This window comes from Prionailurus viverrinus, chromosome A2 (assembly GCF_022837055.1).
Source record: "Prionailurus viverrinus isolate Anna chromosome A2, UM_Priviv_1.0, whole genome shotgun sequence".
Classification (NCBI taxonomy): Eukaryota; Metazoa; Chordata; class Mammalia; order Carnivora; family Felidae; genus Prionailurus; species Prionailurus viverrinus.
In genome coordinates, this window is record NC_062562.1 from 2,885,527 (window position 1) to 2,909,381 (window position 23,855).

The 23,855-nt window shown below is 54.8% G+C and overlaps 1 long non-coding RNA gene across 5 annotated transcripts; it reads right to left on the minus strand.

Moving 5' to 3' along the window:
• Positions 1-619: 619 nt before the first annotated feature.
• LOC125161318 (uncharacterized) lies at positions 620-23,469 on the minus strand. 5 transcript variants are annotated; one of them, XR_007150540.1, is made up of 6 exons: positions 3,679-3,989; positions 3,229-3,351; positions 2,343-2,455; positions 1,610-1,753; positions 1,078-1,122; positions 620-1,004 (listed from the first exon to the last, which is right to left on the minus strand). It is a non-coding gene; the product is annotated as an uncharacterized LOC125161318 (long non-coding RNA). The 5 variants fall into 5 exon arrangements; XR_007150539.1 differs by lacking the exon at positions 3,679-3,989 and adding an exon at positions 23,258-23,469 and having other exon boundaries at positions 620-1,122; XR_007150541.1 differs by having other exon boundaries at positions 620-1,122; positions 2,343-2,431.
• Positions 23,470-23,855: the final 386 nt, after the last annotated feature.

Genomic DNA, 23,855 nt, shown 5'->3' on the forward strand with positions numbered 1-23,855 from the left:
TGTTCAAATGTCACCTCCTCCCAGAAGCCCTCCGGACCTCCCTGGTATCGTTAATCTCTGCCTTAGTCTATCAGGGCCGTTATAACAGAATTCCACAGACCAAGTGGCTTCTCGGTTTCGAAGGCTGGAAGTCCGAGATCAAGGCGCTGGCAGATTCAATGTCTGGGGAGGACCTGCTCCCGGTTTGGAGGGACGGCCGTCTCCTCACTGTGTGCTCACCCGGAGGAAGGCGTGAGGGAGCTCTCTGGAGTCTCCTTCAGAAGGGGACTTGGCTGCATTCATGGGTGGCTCCCAGCGGGGCCCCCCCCCAATACCATCACACTGGGGAGTCGATTTCAGTCTGCTGACTGCACAACACTCGGTCTACAGCAATGTCCACGTCCTCCCTGCCCCATGTCACCCTCTGCCCCAGCCACGCGGGTCACCTTGCAAGACGCCATCCGGGCGCCCGGACTTTGCTCTCCCCGGCAGCTCCCTTGACTCCTACCTCGTGCAGGCTCCTACTCCTCCTCTTAACCCGTTTAATAACTGATTTTTTTAACGTTGACTTATTTCTGGAGAAAAAGACAGAGTGTGAGCGGGGGTGGGGCAGAGAGAGAGAGGGAGACGCAGAATCCGAAGCAGCTCCAGGCTCCGAGCGGTCAGCACAGAGCCCGACGCGGGGCTCGAACCCACGGACCGCGAGATCGTGACCTGAGCCGAAGTCGGACGCTTAACCGACCGAGCCACCCGGGTGCCCCAATTAGCCCCGTTTTGAATGTCCCTTCTTCCAATCTCCCCACTTAGCCCGGCCTCCTGATTTCCTCTCTGGATTCCCCCTGACCCCAGGGACCTGAGCGGGTTTCTGTCCGGCTGAGCCTCCGCGTCCCCGGGCCCCTGGGACAGCTCTCCGCACACGAGCGGCTGCCACCAAACGTGCCCGCTCTGCCATAACTCGTTCCTCCTCCCCAGCCCGCGTTTCCTTCCAGAATCTCCACGCCTCGGAGGCAGCTCGGCCGCAGCGTCTGTTTGGAAGGAACAGAGTGGCTGGGGGTCGGAGGGGACCATCTCGAAGCCGGGCTTGCGCGGTGAGCTCACCTCTTCAATGTGGCCTGTCAGTTCCTCTGGATGGTTCCACGCTCCCTGACGGACATCGTAGAAGGGTCTGGAGCCCCCGGGCCACCCCGTGGCAGCGCCTGTCTCTCCCTCTGGCTGCCCAGCATCCCAGCCCCTCCTGGCAGCTCCCGCTTAGCCCCAGACCCCCGCGCCCATTTCCAATGGCAGATGTCACCTTGGGACAGTCAGTCACGTGATCAGAAGCACCCGAGGAGCCTAGTGGTGAAAATTGTTGACCCCGGAGCCACGGGGCCCGAGTTCAAATCCCAGGCTGCCACTCGCAGTCATTCTGTGTGATCTCGGGCAAAGCACTTGACCCCTCTGGGCCTTGGTTTCCCCATCTCTAAAATGGGGCTATGGTACCTTTAACCTTGTCCTAAGGATGTAAGGACTTACTCTGCGTTGGTGTCGACAATAGGGCCCACACATGGGAACCTCCCAGCGAGTATTAGCAGCTCTGCTTTTTTCAGACCCCCCCCCCCCCAACCCGGGGCCGGGGCCAGCCTGTTCTCACCTGCTCCAGAGTACAGGGTCATGGCCTCCAGCCCCTGCTCTGTGGCAGCCATCACTGTTGGGAGAAGGTTCCAGAAGGAGAGGGAGAGGCTGCCTGGTGGTTCCTCTCAGCTCCACATTTACCGAGCGAGCCCAGGGCATTTAACTTAAAACAGAGATGGGGGGGGGGCATGGTGTGGGGCGGGGGGTTAGGGGTTAGCCGCTAAAGGTTCCGGCCCCACCCGGGGGTTCGTGGACACTGTCAGCTGCCCCAGGAGTTAAAAGCCAAGATTCCACCCGCACGTCCAACTCCACGTGCTTGGGGGCCTGGAAACTGTTTCCATGACACCCAGGAGCCCGAGTCCCTTGAAGGGCCCGGTCCGAGGGTGAGGGTTTTGGGGGGGGGGTAGGGGGGTGTCGGGGAGGGCTTGCTCGGTAACCGTGGCAACGCCAACAGCGGCGGGAGGCCAGCCCAGCCGGCACGGAGGCGCCCGCACCCCGGATCCCAGCGCCGCCACGGCCCCTGGAGCGCAGACGGTGAGACGGAGGCCCAGAGACCCGCTCACCTGCCCCGGTCGCCCACCCGATTTGGAAGCGGCACCGGGCGCTTGCCCACGTCGGGGGGGGGGGGGGGGCGGGGATCACGGGAAGGGGCGGGGCCTCAGGAGGCCACGCGGAGACCTCCGGGGCTTGGCCCCGGGCAATCCGGGAGGGCTTCCCGAAAGAGGTGGGCGTTTCCCCAACTTCGGCCCCACCTGTTCCGCGGTTTGTTTGGTGTTTGCCTTCCAGCTGCCTCAACTCCTCTCAAGTCCGTGTCTTTAAAAACACAGTCTCCGCCTCCCTCCTGGAAATGGAGAGCGGCTCGCACCTGTCACAAATAGCAGGCGGGCGGCGAAAACACGCGGGATGGAAACAAAACGTGGTCGGTTCATCCAGCGAGGCGTCTGCGCAGCCGCCGCCGCCGCCGCCGCCGCCGCCGCCGCCGCCGCCGGCGGCACTTTGCTTACGAGGGGGCGAGGGGGAGGCCCGAAAGGGTTAAATCAGTCCCCGGGGGAGGCTCCCTCCTGTGCAGCATCAGAGGGAGTCAAAGAGGGCTGGGAACGGGAATTATGCGGTTTATTAAGTAATCCAGAGTCCCGGTGGGCCCCAGCATCCAGGGGGATCTGACCCACCAGAGGATTTGGTTAGGTGGAAGGGATAGGCATCTGGGCAGAGGGCACAGTATAAGCAAAGGCCCAGGGCGGGGCTGCAAGAGGAGTGGGGGCAGCCCAGAGAGGCTTTGTCCCCAGGCCAGAAGACACAGGGCCTCCTGGTCTTTCTGGTGTTTTCCAACAGGGGAGGGGGAAAAAGCACATGAACTTTCCAAGGTTCAAGCGGGAGGGCGTCCTGGGGCTGTCGGTTCTGAAAGACTAAGGGGTGGAGCTTTCTGGGAGCTGAAAGTGCTTATCTGGAAGGTGATTCCAGGAAGCAGGAAAAAGCGGGGGGAGGTGGAGATTGGCAGCGTAAGGAGCCAACAGGGGGGCACTGATGACCAGGTGGCTGTTGTGGGCATCCGGCGCTGACATTTTGGGGACCTCTGGTAGCCTGTGTAGAGCAAGCCTCAGAGTTGGCCCATTCGTATATTAAAGGCAGAAGAGATACCTGTTGAACAATTTCCCAGATGAGCGTGAACATAAAACTCTTTATCCACAGCAGTTTCCTGGACACAATTTTGGAGGCCTCTCATCATACCCTGCCCTCTCTTGGTCTCCTCTTGTATCCAGACTGCAACATGAGACAGAGAAAGGCCAAGAAAACTAACAATGAAATAAAAAGTAACAGTCACAATTATTATTCCTACAAAAGCACATTTATTGGCTTATGTATCTGGAAAGTCCAAACTGTCTGCTTTCAGGCATGGCTGGATCCAGGAGCTGGAATGATGCTATCAATGCTACTTTAAACACACGTGCCTTTACTGTTGACATATAAATTCGCAAAAATGTATGTAACTCGATAGGTTTTGACACGTGTGTATTTGCGTGAAGCCATCACCCAAATCAAGATGAGTACAGCACCCCCCAAACTCTCCTGATGCCCCCTTTATAATACCTTTCCAGCACATGAAGAAACCATAGCAGGACATGTACTTGGAGAGCATGAAACCGGGTGGCTTGGTCAGGGCTCTGTTTCGTTGTGAGCAAATGGGCTTAAACACGTCTAAGCAAAACCAGCACGTGAACGGGTTCCAGCGACGGCAAAGGTTCCCAATTTCAGGCAAAGCCTGGATCCGCGAGTTGAGATGGTGTCGTCATTGGAAGCCGGTCACTTCCTGTGTCTCAGCTTGACTTTCCTCTGAGTGGGTTTCACTCACAGGTCAGGCATCCCATTCACGGAATAAACAGAGACCCCAGACTCCAAGCTTTTTTCTCTCTTTCCAGTCAACACCCGCCCCCCCCCCCCCCCAGCAGAAACGGAAACCCTCCTCTTGGTCCCAGCAAAACCCGTGGCTGATTCTGATTGGCTGGACTCGGGTCACATGGCTGGCCCTGAACCAATCTCTGGGGCCGAGGGATGTGAGGTTCCCCCCGCTAACCTGCTTAGGGTCGGCCCAGAGTCAGAAAGGTGAGGGTGTGGGGCCAGGCTGTGAGCGGGGGAGCAGGGATGTCCCCAAAGGCAGAGCCAACATTTGTCACCCCCAGGCGCCTGGACTGGCCCGAACAGCCAGGGTTTAAAACTTAGGCTCGCCATAATGGGCTGTGTGACACTAGGAAAATGAATTGCCTTCTCTGGAAGGCTGTTTCTCCGTCCACAAAAAGAGATCGGTGGGTGACTGCGATGGGTCCCTTGACACATGGAGCTGCACCGTGTCTGGGGCGCCCAGGAGCCTGGGGACGCCGCCGCCTCCCTCCTGCCTCTGTTCCGTGGCCCCATGAACCACGGGCCCGGATCGCTGAGCGTTTATTATGCGCCACACAGATACACAGCAGGGGCCGCCGCAGGGCTGGGAGTCGCGGCCCATCCGAGAGAAGAAATTCATAGGCAACATAACCCACCTACACAGGCAATTTCAAAAACCCTGACTTGCTCCTTATCATATAAGAGAGAAATAAAAAGAACACCCTTTGGTATAAAGTTCGGTGTATTTCAACCTGTAAATGCGCCAGCACAATGGTGACAAAAGCCACCGCAAGGCCGGCCGAGGTAGCCCCCGCCTGGCTCACCTTCGTGTTTCTTTCCCGGACCAGGGCGGTTGCCCAGACGCCGGTCTCCAGTCCCTCCCTTCCCCCCACGGCTGTCACTCCCGAAGAGGCCACCAGAGGGCGCCCGTGAGCGCCCGAGTCAGCTCCCGCCCCCCTCTGCCCACAGCCCTCCAGGGCTCCCCCCCCACCTCCCCGGGGTAGAAGCCCAAGTCCTCCCCGCGGCCCCCTGGGCCCGGCACGACCTGCTCCTGTCCCCTCTCTGCCTCTCCTCCTCTCTCTCACCCAGTGGCTCACTGTGCTCCAGCCGCATGGGCCTCCTCTCCGTTCTTTCATCACACCCGGCCCGGTCCTGCCCCAGGGCCTTTGCACAGCCACACCCTCCACCTGGACAGCGCCCTTCCCAGATGTCCCCATGCCTGGTTTCTTCTCATCCTTCAGGTCTCAGCTCCAGTGTCACGTGTCAGACCTCCTCCCTGTGCCCCCCGGACCCCCGCTAGATGCTCCCCCCTTCGTTATCACGTCCCTCCACTTTGCCTTCCCTGCCTGACGCTTTCTGATTTTTCTTTAATTCCCTTATTTCTTTGTTGTCTGACTCTCCCCCATGGTCTGGGAGCCCCGAGGGAGGAACAAGGACAGTGCCCAGAGCGTGACACACATCCAGTCAACAAGTGTGCATTCCACAGCGCGCCTTTTCGTACCCACTTTCTGGGTGAGGACGCTGAGGCACAAAGAGGTCATCTTGCCTGGAGTGAGAGCCAGGCCCGAGGCACTCGGGGACTAACGCTTAGCTCTGAGGCTGAACCCCGGCTCCCTGGAGGCCCCAGACTGTGGGAGGACCCAGAGAGGAGGGGCGAGCAGTGGAGAAGGAGTTAAACCTCCCCCCTCCCGCCCCACCCCCACCACTTGAGTCACCAGGCCTGGGTCACTTTGTGCCGAATTCACACATCCACACACGGTTTCTGGCTCCCTTGGCTCACCCGCCCCCCCCCCCCCAGGGGGAAGCCTGTTCGTTTCCATGGCAACCGTGTTGTCGCCAGTGTGACTGGGGCTGAGTGACAGCCACGGGGGCCAGATGAAGTCGCTCGCCACCCACGCAGGAGAGACAGGCGCCGGCCCAGAAGTGCCAGCAGCAGGGAGGGACTCGGGGGTTCACTTGAGCCACCAACAGGCAGGAGCTGCGGGGCGCGTCCCTCCCCCCCCCCCCCCCCCCCCCCCCCCCCGCTGGCTGCCACCCGCCATCCCAGCTCTGAGCCTTTGCTGTCGGAGCGATTTAGCTGGTTCTGGGGGTTTCCAAGGGAGCTTAGATCTCAGATGCGTCAGCCCGTGTTCTGAAGGAGCGACTGCATCTGATCCATGTTTATAACTGTCACTCCCAGCGCCGGGCCCGGACTCCGGGAGGTGCTCCAGGCGTGTTGGAGGAGGACCGGGGAGAGGGAGGGGGGAAGGAGTCATGGCCAAAGCACTTTAGTTCTTACCTACCGCTGGGTATCTGCCAACAGTTCCCTTATCAGCCAGCCGCGTCCCTTATCAGTTAACCTTTTCGCCGTCAGCTCTGTGGTTAGCGGCTCACCCCTGGGCCATCATCTTTCTCAGAAAAGGACCTGGCGCCTCAGACAGCGGGGCTCTTGCCCTGAGATCCCCTCCCGCAGGTGAGGGGCGGTTCCGAGACAGCAGGGAGTCGCCAGGGGAAAAGAAGAAAAAAACCGTGAGCTTGGCTCTCAAGGAGGGATTCTCACACCTGTGCACCTGCCCTGAACCTGACTGGTCCGCCTTGGGCTGTAATGAGGTCCCCATCACGGGAGGTAACCAAGGCGAGCTGCTGAACCGTGCCCAGGAGGCTGTGTGTGTGTGTGTGTGTGTGTGTGTGTGTGTGTGTGAGGGCGGGGGGGGGGGGGGACTGGAGTCGGAAAATTCCAAAACTCCCTTCCTTCTGACTCTAAGATGTGGTGCCGATGCTGAGATGCCAAGCCTGCATGCTGGAGGTCTCGGCCGTCATTCCGAGATCTTGTGATTAGTCATGATTCACCAATTGCACAAACGTTTATTCACCAGGTGCTGGTGTGAGCTAGGTCCCGTTCTAGGAGCTGGGGACACAGCAGGGACCAAGACAACAATAGCTGCCCCGTGGGACTGACAGTCTGGGGTGGAGGAGGCAAGAAACAGTTAAAGCAGTGGGGGGTCTCCCAGCAGGGAGACTGGCAAGGGGAAATGAGTAGGGAGGAGCGGTCTGGGACTGACTGCCGGGCCGGAGGGAGAGTCTAGGCAATAAGGTCTCATGTGAGCCAAAACCCAAGACGATGAAGGAAGGAACCAGGTGAGCGAAGGAGGTTCCAGGCAGAGGCAACAGCAGGGGCAAAGGCCCCGGGGCAGGAACGAGCCTGGTGTGTTTCAAGCAGAGCGAGGAGATGATAGAGGAGGGTTGGAGGGGAGGGACATTGAAGAACTTCCCGCTGAGAAGCCGCTATCTGAGCTGAGAAGGAGACCCGACCCCCAAGAGCCAGGGATTTCCGGGCGGAGGGGACCAGCACCCACAAGGGTCCTGGGGTAGGGGTGAGCTTGGAGAGAGGGAGAGTTGCACACACAAAGACTCCTTCACTGCTGGGTGCTACGGGTTGCATGGTGTGTCCCCCAAATTCATACGCTGAAGTCCTGACCCCCGAGACTCTAGAACGTGACCTCCTTTGGAAATAGGGTCGTTGCAGATGTAATCAGTGCAGTTCAGGGGAGGTCACGCTGGAGGAGGACGGGTCCCCGATCCGATATGACTGGTGTCCCTACAAAAGGGGGAAATCGAGACGCAGCACGTGTATGGGGAGACTGCCCGGTGACCACGGAGACGGCCGTCCACGAGCCACGGAACACGGTCGTCACACGAGACCAGCCCTACCAACGCCTCGGTCGTGGACTCACAGCTTCCAGAAAAGCGAGACAGTAACTTTCTGCTGTGTAAGCCATCCGGCTTACGGTCCTTTGTCACAGCAACCGCTGGAAACTAACACAGGGGACGGGCCAACGAGTGAACAAATGACGGCCCTTGGGAAGCCGGGAATTGTGTTTGCCAAGCTCAACGTCTGCCCGCCTCGCCTCTGACCGGAGCCGCGCGATGCTGGGAACACCCAGGCCAGGGGGCCGAATCCCCAGCTGGTGTCTCCGGGAGGAAACAGCCCAAGGTGCCCCGTGGTGCCCGGGCCCCTCTTCTGCCCCAAGACATCCTCCGCGGCCACCGCCCCCCGGGGAAGTAGGGACTCACTGTCCTTCTTCCGGGTGAGGAACCTGAGGCTCAGAGAGGGTACGGGTGGTAGATACCCCTACAAAGATGTCCCATGGAGCCCTGTGTCAGCCCCTCCCCTGCCTCTAGGGAGTAGAACAGGGCAGGCACGGCGGGTGGCACTGAACAGGGCTGGTTGGCAGCGGTCCCGCCCCAGTCACCCCTTCTCACCACCGTCCACCTGCGGCTGACACCCTGCCACCAGCCCACCGCACACGACCCTGTTGAGCCACGCCCGGGCTCCCGGCCCGCAGCGCCCGAGAGGGCGAACGCACGGTGTCTCAAGCCGCTGAGTTTGGGAGCCACTTTTCCCCGGGAGACGCTAACCAGGAGGGCGATCCCTTAGCAAGGCCACACGGTAGGGAGGGGGTCAACTGGACCATGAACAGCGGGGCTCCACAGAGACGGGTCCAACCCCTTGCTCTCAACGATGGCCAACCGACCCCTCGCCCAGACTCTCTGTGGGACTGAGCGCTTTGGATCACGACCCTCCGAGGTGCACGGCTGCAGGACGCCCTGGTTTGTTTGTAAGTTTTACTTAAACCCCAGGGTGTCCGCGTACGGTGTGGTGTCAGTGATTCAGTATCTCTGTACAACACAAACCAGTGCTCATCACAAGTCCCCATCACCCGTTTCACCCATCCCCCCCGCCCCCCCCAGGGACCAGCAGTTTGCTCTCTGTAGTCAAGAGTCTGTTTCTTGGTTTCTCTCTCTGTCTCTCTTTTCCCTTTGCTTCTTTAGAACCCACTTGTTTGAAAATTGCCTCACATTCTGTTTGCTTTCTTTCTGTTCCTTGAATTCACCAAGCTTTCTCCAACCTCAGGGCCTTTGCACTTGCTGTGCCCTCTTCCTGGAGCGCCCTCCCCGTGGCTTGCTCCCTCACTTGCTTGAATGTCACCTCCTCAGAAAGGCCCTCCTGATTCCCCCTTCCCTAACTGAAGTCACCCCCCACCCCAGTACATCACGTCATTTTGTTTTCTTTAGAATCTTTATCATGGACTCCTGGGTGGCTCAGTCGGTTAAGCGTCCCACTTTGGTTCAAGTCACGATCTCATGGTTCGTGGGTTCGAGCCCCGCGTCGGGTTCTGTGCTGACATCTCGCAGCCTGGAGCCTGCTTCAGATCCTGTGTCTCCCTCCCTCTCCGCCCCTCCCCTGCTTGTGCTCTGTCTCTCTCTCTCTCCGAAAAATAGGTAAACACTTAAAAAAAGTTAGAATCTTTATCAGAAAGAATTTATTTCAGAAATGTTCTTTAAAAAACTTTTTATCACGTGTGCGCTCCATAAAGGCAGGAACTTTCTGGCTTTTTCTTCAAAGTTTATTTATCTGTCTTGAGAGAGAGAGAAGAAAAAAAGCACGAGCCAGGGAGGGGCGGGCAGACAGAGAGGAGAGAGAGAGAGAATCCCAAGCAGGCTCTGCGCTGAGCCTGACGCGGGGCTCGAACCCACGGACCGTGCGATCGTGACCTGAGCGGAAACCAAGAGTCGGACGCTTAACCGACTGAACTATACCGAGGCGCCCACGGAGGGGCGCTCGTCTGCTTGGGCCACTGCCGCGTCCCCGACGCTCGGTCAGGCCCCCCCCCCCCCCCCCCCCGGCGGACGTTCACGGGAGCCCCCTGGGGGCGAGCTGGGGCCTCGAATCTGTGCCTTCCCGGCTCTGAGCCTCAGCCCAGCCTCCACTCCAGGGGCAGCTACCCCGCCACACAGGGGCCGCCGCCCGCCCGGGTGTGTGCGAACCAACGCCCAGGGCCGGGGCCAGCGCCCCGGGGGGTGTCCTGCTCGCCCGGGGACGTGTCGCTGTCCGTGGTGCTGAAGGGCTGCGGCGAGACCACCTCCCGCGCCCGGCTTGTTACAGCTCCTTGGGAGGAGGAAGTCCACGCTGGACACAGTCCACGCTGGACACAGGCCGGGCGGTGGTTCCTTCACAGAACTCCCTCCCGAGACCCAGTCTTGGCGGCTCCCGGTGGGAAGAGCCTCCCTTCCGGGGGACCCTGAGCTCTCCGGCCCGCGGTCCTGGCGCGAGCCTGGTGGCGTCGACCCGAGGGAGAATCCCCGGTGGCGTCAATGATAAGGGTGACGGGTCCATCCGGCCTCTCTGTCTTTGTGTCTCTGTCTCTCTCTGTGGCTGCCTCTGTCTTTATCTCTCGTCTCTCCATATCCCTCTCTGTATCTTTTGGTGACTCTGTCTCTCTCTGTGTCTCTCCGTCTCTATTTCTCTTTCTGTCTCGCTGTCTCTTCCCGTCTCGTTCTCTCCTCCCAGCCACCACCCTGAAAGTTCTAAGCTTTCGTGCCTCCCGCAAGGGACCCACCTCTCTCCGGCCACTCGACATGGGGGCAAAGTGAAGACCGTAGCGTCTCACCCTGCCTTCACACCTGCCATTCCAAGCAAAAGTGCATAGAGGGTCACCATGTCCTGCCCAGCTCTGCCTCTGCCCCTCCCCCCCCCGTGACCCCCAAGTCGCAGGCTCCCCGTCTGTACAGTGACGTGATTGGTAGATGGGTTTTTAGCACCTCCCTGATTCCCAAGGGCCACTCCCTGCCGCCTGCCTAAAAAAAAAAAAAAAAAAAAAAAAAAACAAAAAACAAAAAACAAAAAAAACCTCAGTCCCCAAACACCTGGAAGACGAACATGAGGTGTGTGAATAATTTATCTTGTGAGTCATTTTAATATTTTATAATAATTGTGATGAGCTGTTTGGTTTTATGGAGCTGTTTGGGTGTCATTAAGACACAGCCAGGGACGGGCCACGGCAGCATCTCGGAATCGGCCAAGGTGACATGTCCCCAGGGAGGTACCCAGTGGCAGCCGAGGGAAGAAGGCAGTATCAAGCGATGGTGAGGGGACCACGTACCGCTGGTGGCCCATGGGCTCTAGGTGACCAAGACTGTAGCTGTGAATTAGCTTCACCTTCTTGTTCTCACTCATCCGTTTCATCCAAGCACTTACTCGCTTGCACATGTAAACCGTCTGTTAGGGACGGAATGTTTACGCTCCCACGCCACCTACCAAATTCGTGTGTCGAAGCCCCAATCCCCAAGGGGCACTTGGTCGGGGAGGCTTTCGGGGGGCTAACCAGGAATAGATGAGACCTTGAGAATAAAGCCCAAATAGTAGGATTAGTGCTCTCGTAAGAAGGACACGGCTCTTTCCTCCATGCGAGGACGCGGTTAAGAAGTTGTCACAAGCCAGGAAGAGGGTCCTCACTGGGAACCAAATCTGCTGGCACCTTGACCTTAGACTTCCCAGTCTCCAAAAATGTCTGCTGTCACCACTCCGTGGTGTTAGGGCCGCCAGAGCAGACTATGAGACTCTCTGAGGGTCCTTCATTGCCCTTAAATGAAGTTCAAACTCCCCATGATGGTCTAAAAGACACCCCCCCCCCAATCCAGCCCCTCTGTGACTCTCCTGCCCTCGCTTTCCCCCCTGCCCTCCACTCTGCTCCAACCACACCGGCCTCCCTGCTGCTCCTCCAACACACAAACACATTCCAACCTCAGGGCCTTTGCACTTGCAGTGCCCTCCTCCCAGCATGCTCCGCCCCAGCTCTTCCTGTGATGAACTCCTTCTCCTCCTTTAAGCCTCAGCTCACATGCCGCCCCCTGGATCGCCCAGTAGTGGGATCTGGAGGGGGGTGTGCAGCGGGAGGCTGCGCTCGGCAGGGAGTCCGTGTGGGCCAAGGCTTGGTGCCAAGAGGGCGGAGATGGAATCGGCTGAACGTAAGGATGTGCAGGTGGAGAGGCGGCTGGGTTTGGGAGGACCAAGCTGGGGGAGAAGATGCCGGGAAGAAAGGCTAGGAGCTGGGCTGCAGAGGGTGTTGGCGATCAGGATCGGTAATTTGGGCTCCATCCTGGAGCAGCCCAATCCTAGCCGCAGTCACCGGGCCTGCTCTGATCTGGCTCCTTCCACGTCTCAGAGGGAGCCCCAAAGCAAGGGACAGACAAGCCCGCACGTCGCCCAGCAGTGAGCGGCCAGACTCTTCGGGAGCTCAGACGGCAGACCTCGAGACGACGGAGCCCTGGGGGTGGAGACTTTCCATCTGCCCATCCCCCTCCCCGGATCCGCACTGAAATCGGTCCCCACCCCGGCCTCTGCCCCAGGAGAGAGGCTCATCTGCATAGACAAAAGCCCACAGCCTCCCACTGGCCAATTCCTGTTGCGCTCAACCAATGGGAAGCAGCATTCCTGTTGCGCTCAACCAATGGGAAGCAGCATTAGGAGATCCGCTCGCGAGAGAAGAGACGGATGTAGTTATTCCCCCGACTCCTCTGGGGCGCCACTGCTGAGCGGCTGAGCCCCTTCCAAGTGTGGGCTCCCACCGCGTTGTGCCGGTCGCATTCCCCGTGCGCCCATGCAGACCCCCCTCCACCGTGGCTGCAGCCCCCAGGTGCTGCGCTATGCCATGACCTGCCCGCACCTCTGGAAAGAAAAAGAAAAAAGTTCCTTATTCAATGTGTCCCTAGGGGCCCTGTTTGAGTGACTGTCCATTTTCTTCAGGACTGTGAATGATTCAGTTACCGTCAGTGTCTTGGCCCTTTTCTGTCAGGTTCAAGCATTGCATGACAAGCCATAGAGTTATTAGACATTATTAAGCAATGCTCCCCTCCCCTCCCTTCCCTCCGGTACAATTGGAATCTTGGGACCCCAACCTCGGCAAAGTTCCAGACAGTGGAAGTTCCAGTGGAGTTAGAAGCCTGGAAACCACAGAAGTGCAGGAGGATGGGTCCCTTGGAAGAATTTGGACGGTAACATTCTCAGATAATGGGCCGCATTGCAGAGAGGGTCTAATCCACGCGCACACACACACACACACACACACACACACACAACAACCACCCACGCCCCATCTCCCATAGGTTGGAGCTCCCCAGGGAAAAGGCTGCCAAGACACAGGACTACACTTCCCAGACATCTTAGCTGTGGCGTGGTCACGTGACATGTTCTGGCCAATGGGACGTAGAAGTGGTGAACCCTATTCCTGACCCCGTTTCTTCTGCTGCTGTAGCAAATGACCACAAACCTAGTGGCTTACAATGACCCAAATTACTATCTGAGAATTCTGGAGGTTAGAAATATAAAATGCATCCGAAGGAATGCATTCTTTCTGAAGGCCATAGGGGACAGTCTGTTTCCTTGCCTTTTCCAGCTTCAGAGGCTCCTCACATTCCTGGCTCAGCGTCCTGCATCACTCCCACCTCTACTCCTGACTTTGCCCTCTGACTTTCCAGGTTCTCATAAGGACCCTTGTGATGACATCGAACTTACCCAGATCATCTCCGCATCTCAAGACCCTTAATTTAATCACATCTGCAGAGTCTCTTTGCCATCTAACAACATAATCACAGGTTCCAGGGCTTAGGACATGGACAGTCTTGAGGGGCCACTACGCAGCCGGCCAGAGTACTTTAAGAAGCGAGTATTTCTTTTCTATGCTGTCATTCCCATTGATGAGCTGCAGGAGGTGACCTCTGAAGCCTGGGAGAAGACAGCCTCACGAGACAGAAAGTCACAAATCCCACCAGCAATGCATATGACTTCCAACTTCTCCACATCCTTGCCAACACTTGTTATTGTCTGTCTTTTTTTATGCTAGCCATGATGCTGGGCGTAGAGTGATTTCTCATTGTGCTTTTGATTTTTAAGTCTCTGATGACTAATGACACTGTGTATCTTTCATGTGTTTATGTGCCATTTGTGTGCCTTCTCTGGGGAAAGGTCTATTCGGATCCCCTGCCTATTTTTAAGTCGGGTTGTCTTATTACTGAGTTATGAGTCCCTGCATATTCTAGATACAAGTCCCTTACCAGATACATAATTTGCAAATATTTTCTTCCATTCTGTACATTGTCTTTTTCACCTTTTTAAAAAAGTTTATTTGTTGAGACAGAGAGAGAGAGCGTGCACGCACATGCAAGTGGGGGAGGGGCAGAGAGGGAGGAGAGAGAGAGAATCCCACGCAGGATCTGCACTGTCAGCACGGACCCAGATTTGGCGCTCAATGTCACAAACTGTGGGATCATGACCTGAGCCGAAATCAAGAGTCAGATGCTAAACTGAATGAGCCCCCCATGCGTCCCCCCTCCCATGTTTTTATAGCTTTAGCTTTCACATTCGGGTCTATGATCTATTTTGAGTTAATTTTTTGTGTGTGGTGTGAGGTAGGGGTCCAGCATCATTCTTTTTCTGCGCGTGGATGTCCAGGGTCTCAACTCCATTTGGTGAAAAGATTACTCTTTCCTCTGCTGAGTGGTTTGGTCCTTTTTGACAATCAATCGACCACAAATGTGGTCAATATTCCCTGTTTGCTACCCTTGATCTGTATGCCTATCCTTCTGCCCGGAGGAGATCATCTTTATTACTCCAGATTTGCTGGACACACAGACAGTGGGCTTTCCATATGATTTTGGGGGATTAGCTTGTCAACCTCTCTCTCTCTCTCTCTCTCTCTCTCTCTCTCTATATATATATATATATATATATATATAGCTGAGATTTGATAAGTGTGTGTGTGTGTGTTAGCTGAGATTTGATAGGGGCTATGTTGAATCTATAGATCGATTTGAAAGTATTAAGAATAGTACATCTTAAAAAAAACAATAGTACATCTTGTGGTACTGAACGTGGAATAACTTCATTCAGATCTTTTATTTCTTTCTTTTTGTAGAGAGAGCTAAAGAGCGAATGCATACACGTACACACACGCGCGTGCGCGAGTGGGGCAGGGGCGGGGGGGGGGGGGGAGAGAATCTTAACGAGGCGCCACGCCCAATGCCGAGCCCATCACCAGGCTTGCTCTCACAATTGTGAGGTCATGACCTGAGCCAAAAATCAAGAGCCGGATGCTTAACCGACTGAGCCCTCCAAGCGTCCCTGGCCTTTCATTTTTTCTCCACAATATTTTGTAGTTCTCAGAGTGTAAGTTTGGCTCTAAGAATTTACTCCTAAGAATTTTCCTCTTTGATGCTATTTTACTCTTTGAAAGAAAATCGCTTTCTTAATTTTATTTTCAGAATAGTCACTCCGGACTTACGTACAAATCTAATTGATACTTGGGTAGCGACTTTGCAACCTGCGGGTTTGCTGAGTTCACTCATTATCTCTCGGATTTGTGCGTGTGCATGTGTGCCCTTTAGGATTCCCTCTATATGAGACCATGTCGTCTGCAAATAGAGATAGTTGCACTTCTTCCTTTCACCCTGAATAGCTTTTCGTTCTCGCCCTTCCCCAACTGCCCTGGATAGAACCTTCAGTACAAGGTGGAATAGGAGTAGTGAGAGTGGACATCCTTGTCTGGCTCGTGAGCCTGGTGGGAAAGCATTCATCAAATATGATGTTAGCTGTAAGGTTTTTTTTTAAAATAGATGCTCTCTTTCGGGTTTAGGAAGTTCCTTTCTATTCCCTTCTATTTTTTGAGTGTTTGCCTCATGAAAAGGTGGTGGGTTTTGTCAAATGCTCTTTCTGCACCTGTTGAGATGACAGTGTGGCTTTTGTCTTCTATTCACTCGATATGCTATATTGGGTTCTATGAAGTTTCACACACACACATATTCAGTCAGCTGGTTCGGATACAGAGCAAAACTTCTTCTTCCCCCAGCCCCCCGCACGTGGCCCCCTTGCTTGCTCTCATGCCTCCCCCCAACCCTAATTCTTGCTTGCCATCACTGCTGTTGGGTGTTTTTGAAAACGTCACCGTATTAGTTTCCTACAGCTGCTGTAACAAATGACCGCAAATGCGGTGGCTCCACACAGAACTCCTAACAGTTCTGGAAGCCGGAAGTCTGAAAGCAGGCTAACCAGGCCCAAATGGAGGGGTTGGGAAGGCTGCACTCCCTTCCAGCTCACCTGGGGAACATGCTGTTCTGTTATGGGCCGAATTATGTCCCCGCCAAGATTCACATGCTGAAGTCTTTTTTTTTTTTTCAATTAAAAAAAATGTTAATGTGTATTCATTTTTGAGAGAGACAGAGTACAAATGGGGGAGGGACAGAGAGAGACAGAATCCGAAGCAGGCTCCAGGCTCTGAGCAGTCAGCACAGAGCCCGACGCGGGGCTCAAACATACGAACCATGAGATCATGACCTGAGCTGAAGTCGGACACTCAAGTGACTGAGCCACCCAGGCGCCCCTCAATAAAACTATTTAAAAATTTTTTAAACATTTATTTATTTTTGAGACAGAGAGAGAGAGAGACAGAGCACTAGCAGGGGAGGGGCAGAGAGAGAGGGAGACACAGAATCTGAAGCCGACTCCAGGCTCCGAGCTGTCAGCACAGAGCCTGACTCTGGGCTCGAACTCATGGACTGTGAGATCATGACCTGAGCTGAAGTCGACGCTTAACCGACTGAGCCACCCAGACGCCCCGATAACCCAACTTTTTAAATGAGCAAAGCATTTGAATAAACATTTCTTCAAGGAAAACGTACAAATGACCAAAGAGTACATGCAGAGATGATAGGGAGTATTAGTCACTAGGGAAATACAAGCCAAAACCTCAGTAAGACCACTTTGTACCTCCTAAGATTGCTTTAAAAAAATAAATGAATGAGAGTGGGGCACCTGCATGGCTCAGTCGGTTCAGCGTCTGACTCCCGATTTTGGTTCAGGTCGTGATCTCACAGTTCCTGGGATCGAGCCCCACGTTGGGGTTTGCACTGACAGCACAGAGCCTGCTTGGGATTCTCTCTCTCCCCCCTCTGTCTGCCCCTCCCCTCTCTCCTCTCTCTCTCTCTCCCTCTCAAAATAAATAAGTAAACTTAAAAAAAAGATAGACAATAACAAGTGTTAATGAGGATAGGGGGAAATGGGGACCTTCACCCACTGCGGACGCTGGTGGCGTTCTGAACTGGGGCTGCCATTTCAGAGAACAGTCTGGCACTTTCTCAAAACGCTAAACCAAGAGTTACCTTATGATCTAAAAATCCAAGAGAAATAAAAGTGTACATCCATGCGAATTCTCACCCGCAAATGTTCATAGCGGCGTTATTCATAATGCCAAAACATAGAAAGAACCCTGAAGTCCATCAATAGGTAAATGGATGAATAACGTGTGGTACATCGTACAATGGAATTTTATGTGGCCATAAAACGGAACGAAGCGCAGATACGTTTTATAGCGTGGACGAACCTTGAAAACACTATATTCAGGGGAAAAGCCAGACCGCGTGGTGTATCATTTCATGCACAGAAATGTCCAGAAGAGGCAAATCCAGAGACAGGGAGCTGGTTACGGTTGCCAGGAGCGGGGACAAAGGGGAAATGGGGAATGATTGCTAACGGGTTTCTTTTTGGGAGGATGTGACAAAAATGTTCTGCAATTATGTTATGATGGTGGTCATGTAACTGTGAATATACTGAAAACCCACTCACTTGCACGCTTCAAGTGGGTAAATTGTGTGGCGTGTGAATTATCTCAATAAAACTATTTTAAAAAAATTTTATTACGTTTCTTTATGAGAGGCAGAGAGAGACAGAGCACGAGCGGAGGAGGGACAGAGAGAGAGGGAGACACAGAATCTGAGCTGTCAACACAGAGCCCGATGTGAGGCTCGAACCCACGAACAGTGAGATCATGACCTGAGCCGAAGTCGGACACTCAACTGACTGAGCCACCCAGGCGCCCCTCAATAAAACTATTTAAATTTTTTTAAAACATTTATTTATTTATTTGAGAGAGAGAGAGAGAGAGAGAGAGAGAGAGAGCACTGGCAGGGGAGGGGCAGAGAGAGAGGGAGACCCAGAATCCAAAGCAGACTCCAGGTTCTGAGCTGTCAGCACACAGCCCGATGTGGGGCTCGAACCTATGAACCTATGAGATCATGGCCTGAGCCAAAGTCGAACGCTCAACCGACTGAGCCACTCAGGCGCCCCACCAATAAAACTATTTTAAAAAGAAAAAAATGAATACTGTAAGATCTCATATTTATTTCACTCACTTGCCCCCAGTGGTAGCATTTTACAATGTCATAAACAGGAAACTAACATTAATACAATCCATCAAGGGCCACCTGGCTGGCTCAGTGGGCAGACACGCGACTCTTGATCTCTGGGTCGGGTTGTAAGTTTGAGCCCCACTTTTGGGGTAGAGATTACATTAAAGAATAAAGGGGCGCCTGGGTGGCTCAGTCCGTTAAGCGTCTGACTCTTGATTTCGGCTCAGGGCATGATCTCACCATTTGTGAGTTCGAGGCCCGCGTAGGGCTCTTCGCTGACAGCGTGGAGCCTGCTTGGGATTCTCTCTCTCTCCCACTCTTTCTGCCCTCCCCAGATCGTGTGTGCGCGCGCGCTCTCTCTCTCTCAAAATAAATAAACACTAAATGTCATCACGTGTGTAGACTCATGTGACCGGCATCACAGTCAAGACAGAACAGATTCAATTACAAGGTTCTTTCATGCTACGCTTCCGTAGCCGAAGACTCCTCCCTTCCTCCCCGCTGGGGACGACTTGTGCGTTCTCCATGTTATGATTTTGTTATTTCAAGAACGCCGTATCAATGATCTCTACGGTATATAACCTTGTGACCCTGGATCCTTTCACTCAGCATGATTCCCTTGAGATCCACCCAAATCATTACACTTCTGACTAGCTCCTTCCTTTTCTTCACTGAATAGTATTTCTGTGGTCCGGACGGACCCCTGTTGGCTTTGCCATTCACCTACTGAAGGACATCCCTTCCGCCCCCCCCCCCCCCCCGCCAGGGTTGGGCTATTTCAAACGAAGCTACACCGAACATTCTTGGACAGATTTTTGTACCAACACAAGTTTTCACTTCTCTGAGCTAAAGGCCTAAGAGGGCAATCGTTGGGCCAGACGGCAGGCACGCGTTTAGTCTTGCGAAACAAAACAAAACTCTGCCAGTCTCTTCCCCAGAGTAACGTTTCACATTCTTGTCAGTGACGTGGTTTCCCCACATCTTCACCAGCATTCCGCGTTATCACTACTGTTTATTCTACCCATTTTGACAGGCGTGTGGTGACATGCCCATGGCCGCTTTAATTTCCATTTCCCTAATGGCTATCGGTGTTCAACATCTTCTCATACACTTATTTGCCATCAGCTTATCTCCTGCAGTGCAAATGCCTGTTCCTGTCGCTGTCCATTTCTTAGCTGGGTTGTTGATTTTCTTACTGTGGAGTGTTGCGGGTCCTTCCCCTCTTTTAGCTACATATCCTTTGGTGGATATTTGCAGGTGTTTTCTCCCACCCTGCAGCTTGCCTTTGTGTCCTTTTCACGGGCTCTTTCTCAGAGCAAAGGCCATTAATTTTGATGGGGTCTAACATCAATGTTTTCCTTTAGAGATCATCCTTTGGTGTCATGCCTGTGATCGTTCCCTAAGTCCAGGTGCTGAAGATTTCCTCTTGTTCTCTTCTAAACTTTTAATGGGTTTACGTTTTACATGTGGCTCTATGATCCGTTTTGAATTATATTCTGAGTGTGTGTTATGCCAAAGGGAGTGCTTGCGTGAGGGGAGGTATAGAAGGGAAGAGGACAGAAGTGAGTCACGTAGCTCACGGCAGCCTCGCTCTGGGCCTCAGTTTCCCCCTCCAGTCAACAAGCGGACCAGACCAGAGGACAGATAAAGTCAGTTGTAATTAAATGAGGCCTCGTCCCCCCATAGTTGACTCCAGGCTCCCCCGGCCTCTGAAGCCAACCCAGGTCAAACTCCAGCGCCTCCAGAATGCGTCTGAGCCTGGGACCCAGTGCTCAGGTTTCAACTGTGCCTGGGAGGAAATGTGACTTAGTGGGACAGAGCAGGACTCTGCAATACCATGGCTCCTTTCCTCCCGGATGGCAAAATCAGATCATTTTTCAATTCAGTCATTCTCCTTCATACATAAAATTTGCCAAGAGCCACTTTCCCGAAAATCTAAATTGAAAGTAAATAGCACGGGGACAATTCTCAGTGATAAAACTGCCGATTCTGGAGCTTCTTGGGATAATATTTATTCTCCCCTCTCACTAATGGCTCCAGCCGCCTCCCCAGGTTATTAAAGTAATGCGTTTGCTTAACCTGACTGGGGCCACATCCCACCCGGGGCTGATTGGACCCCGTGTGGAGTCCCCCACTGCCACCCCTCCGCTGGACAATTATATTCACCACTGCTGCTTTGCAATTATTATAAATCAGAGAGAGCTTTGGCCTGGATTTGTTTTTCTTTATTGAAAATGTTTAAACTTCATGCATTGCAAATGTCACCGCCCCGGAGTGGATTTAACTCTTTCTTCGAGATTCCAGACTCAGAGGGTTGGTTCTCAAGGGATTGTTCCGGGGATGGTGCTAGGATCATCCGCGTTTTCCAGATGAGCAAACTGAGGTCCAGGAAGGATGCCACGCAGCTGTTAGGGCTCTGCAACAAAACTGCCCTGAGAAATTTCATATGGGCGCCCGTGGCGTTACATTCCCGGTGGGGAACATCTGAAAACACTGACATCGCCAGCCGTCTCCAAGATAACCACCTCCAAAGTTGGGGGTTATGTCCGTCCAGAGCTGTCTCTCTAGGCATATACAATCACTCACGAGCCAGATGTTTACGGAGTTCTCACTGTGTGCCGGGCCCTGTTTTGGGCACTGGGGATCCAACAAGAAACGAAACAGACTTACACGAGGATCACTCCAGGCCAAGAGCACAGCGTGTGCAAAGGCCCCGAGGCAGGACGGTGCCTGGCACGTTGGAGGAACAGGGAGGCTGGAGCAGAGGACAGGCAGGGGTGTTGGGGTGAGAGATGAGGACAAGGAGGTCAGAAGGGAGCAAGTGGGGCAGAATCAGGGGCGAACGAGTGAAAATGTAATTCCTAAAGGTGGCCAAGGTTTGCTGGAGACGGTAGGGCAGGCGGGAGGGTGTCTCCAGGATCCTGGCTGAGCAGCTACACGGACGGGGCTGCCTTCGGCTAAGAAGCGGGGTGTCGGAAGAGCGGGTCTGGGGGCCCGGTCGAGCCCAGTGTAGCCTGTTGAGTACAGGACCCCCGGGACCCCCCCACACGGAGACGCAGCTCCAGACACCGCCTGGACCTCAGGGGAGGCCAGGGCTGGACACAGGACTGTAGCCATTGTTGGGGCGTCGGGGGATTAGAGCCCCGAGAGTGGACCACGCTGGAGGGGAGCGTGGGGTGTGGGAGGGGCTGGCAAGTGCAGGGTAAGGGGTCAAGACTCTGACCGAGGGGGTGGGGACGCAGCCACCACTGAGAGGGGGATTTCAGGGATGGAAGCTGGGAAGGTGTGAGAAGCGGGTGGAGTAGAGGTGAGAGAGAGAAAGAGGTGGGGACGGCCCGAGTGTAGACGACTCTTTTTCAAGGAGTTATGCGCGGTAGTGGGAGGGGCCCCGCCCCGCAGAGTTAGAGGAGTCAGAGGCACTGTAGGACCTGGCGCTGTTTCTGGAATCCCATCCTTGAGTGGCGCCTGGTGACCCCGATGCCGCGTCCATCCCGCCTCTGCAGTCCTGTCTGCAAAATGGGCAGGAGAGTAGCGCCTCCGCCCGGGCGCCGGTCCCCAAAGTGCAACCGGGAAGGTGAGGGCCCCTGCTTTGGCTGGGGGGCAGGGGGTTACAGCTCCCCCACCCCCACCCCTGGGGGAAGCAGCAGCCTGTTCCGAGGAAAAGGAAAAACGCGGTGAGATACCCGGTGAGAAAGGGTCCCACAAGTCAAAGTGCTTTTTCAAAAATAAATCGCCTGGTTAGCATAATGTATGCAAATGTATGCTAATGTGACAACTATTAAAAGATTCCAAATGTCATCGAGGGAAAAAACACACCGGTCTGGGGGTGGAGAGGGCGGGGGATGGGAGGAGGGGACGCAGCCGCAGCCGGGACTCAGGAGAAAGGTCGAGGCTCAGGGCCCTAGTTATCAGATGGGTTATTCCAAGTCCCATCCCGGCCAGACCCCTCCCCCCACCCCCCCCCAGCTCTCTAAGTGCGTCCCCAGGTACGCGGTGCCCAGCAGGTAGACACTCTGTCCAGGGCGCGAAGCCAACCTACCGTCCGGGAGCAGAAAACCAGCACAGGTGACAAGCCACACCAGCTTTCCCGAGAAGACTTTAAAAACAGAGTATCCCCCACAACCAAAGACACCCCCAAGTCTCCCAAGGGCCTGGACGAGTATGTGAGACTCTTCTGCTATCCACCCATACCCTCTTTCACTTAGGAGAAAATGTCCTTCCCCAGCTTTTAGTCTGAGGCGGGCAGACAACACCATCCCCTGACATGAGGACTGAAAGCATTTTCAGGTGAGAAAACAGCATCAGAGAGGTGCAGCGATTGTCTCCAGGCCACACAGCGACTGTGAGACTATCCAAGCCTCCGATCACCCCACCCTTCTGCCACCTCTGCCAATGTTTCCCGAATATTTTCTCTCAAATGGACCCGCTTCTCCAAATCTGGAATCTAGGTAAAAAGAAATGGTTTATCATGACTGTAAATGAAAAACCAGCATCGATGGCCGCAAGTAGAAGCTAACTCAATAAAAACAAAATCATATTATTAGTTTCTGACCGAGAGATGGTTGTCTCTGAGGTTCCGAGCTGGGCTTTGCGCTCTCTTTGTCCAAAAAGGGAGAGAACCAGGTGTCGGAGAGGTGTTAAAGACTGATTAGCACCCAATGAGGACATTCTTCTTCCCCGTGGGAGTCAGGGCATTTAAAGTGGTTTTACTGTCACCTAAAACCATCTCACGGTCACCAGGCTGGTGTCCACCTCCAAGACAGACAACGGTCCTGATACCTGAGAATTCTAGAATAACGGCCAGGATCCTATCTGGAGGTTCACACTATTAGCATCCACATCCACGCACTCATCCATTTTTCTTTTTCTTTCTTTAATTTTTTTAATGCTTATTTGTTCTCGAGAGAGAGAGCGAGCAAGCAGGGGAGAGGCAGAGAACGAGGGAAACACAGAATCGCAAGCAGGCTCCAGGCTCCCAGCTGTCAGCACAGAGCCCGACGTGGGGCTCAAACCCACAAACCGTGAAAATCATGACCTGGGCTGAAGTCCAACGCTCAACCGCCTGAGCCACCCAGGAGCCCCCACTCATCCGTTTTTCCATCCATCCACCCACCCACCCATCCACCTTCCACCCACCCACCCATTCGGTACCCATTCGCCCTCTACCCACCCATTTATCTACCCATCCTCCCGCTCGGCCCCTCGGGAAGTATTTATCCAGCACCTACTGCATACCAGGCACTGTTCTAGGCTATGGAGCCACAATCGTGACCAAGACAAATCCCATTCTTACCCAACAGGCGCTTCTCAACTCGTGACGACCTTTTCTACCCCTTGAGTAACGCCAGGAGGTGGGTTAGGGCATTTCGCTAGACAGTTCCGTGGCCAGGGTCATCCCGGTGGCCATATGTGGCCCTTCCCCACCTGCCGCCTTCTCCCCACGTCCAGGGAGGCAGCAGCGCCTCGGTTTTGCTGCCGCCTGGGGGCGCCACCCCGTAACACGGGGCCGCGAGAGCCTCTGCCGAACCCGCGGGCAGCCAAGAGCGCCTTCCCAGCACCCCTTGCAGTTGGGGCAGACACGTGACTGAGCTGAGCCAATGGGACGCGGCGGGGGGCGGGGAGTGAGGAGTCAGCCACTTCCGGTCCCGGGGTGGGGTGGGGGGGGCAGCTTGCTAAGCAGGAACACCTGTTTGCGCCTCACGTGCGCGGCACACGTCTGCGGGGTCACGTGGCTGGGGTCCGCCGCCTTATCCTAGTGTCACAGCCGAGAGTCTTACCGCAGCCAAGCGGCGTCTTTCCCGCTCTCCAAGCCTGGGGTCTCGTGGGCCCCACCCCCAGCTAGAGGCGGGGCTTCCGTGACTTCGGCCAATCACCGACTCCTGTTCCTACTG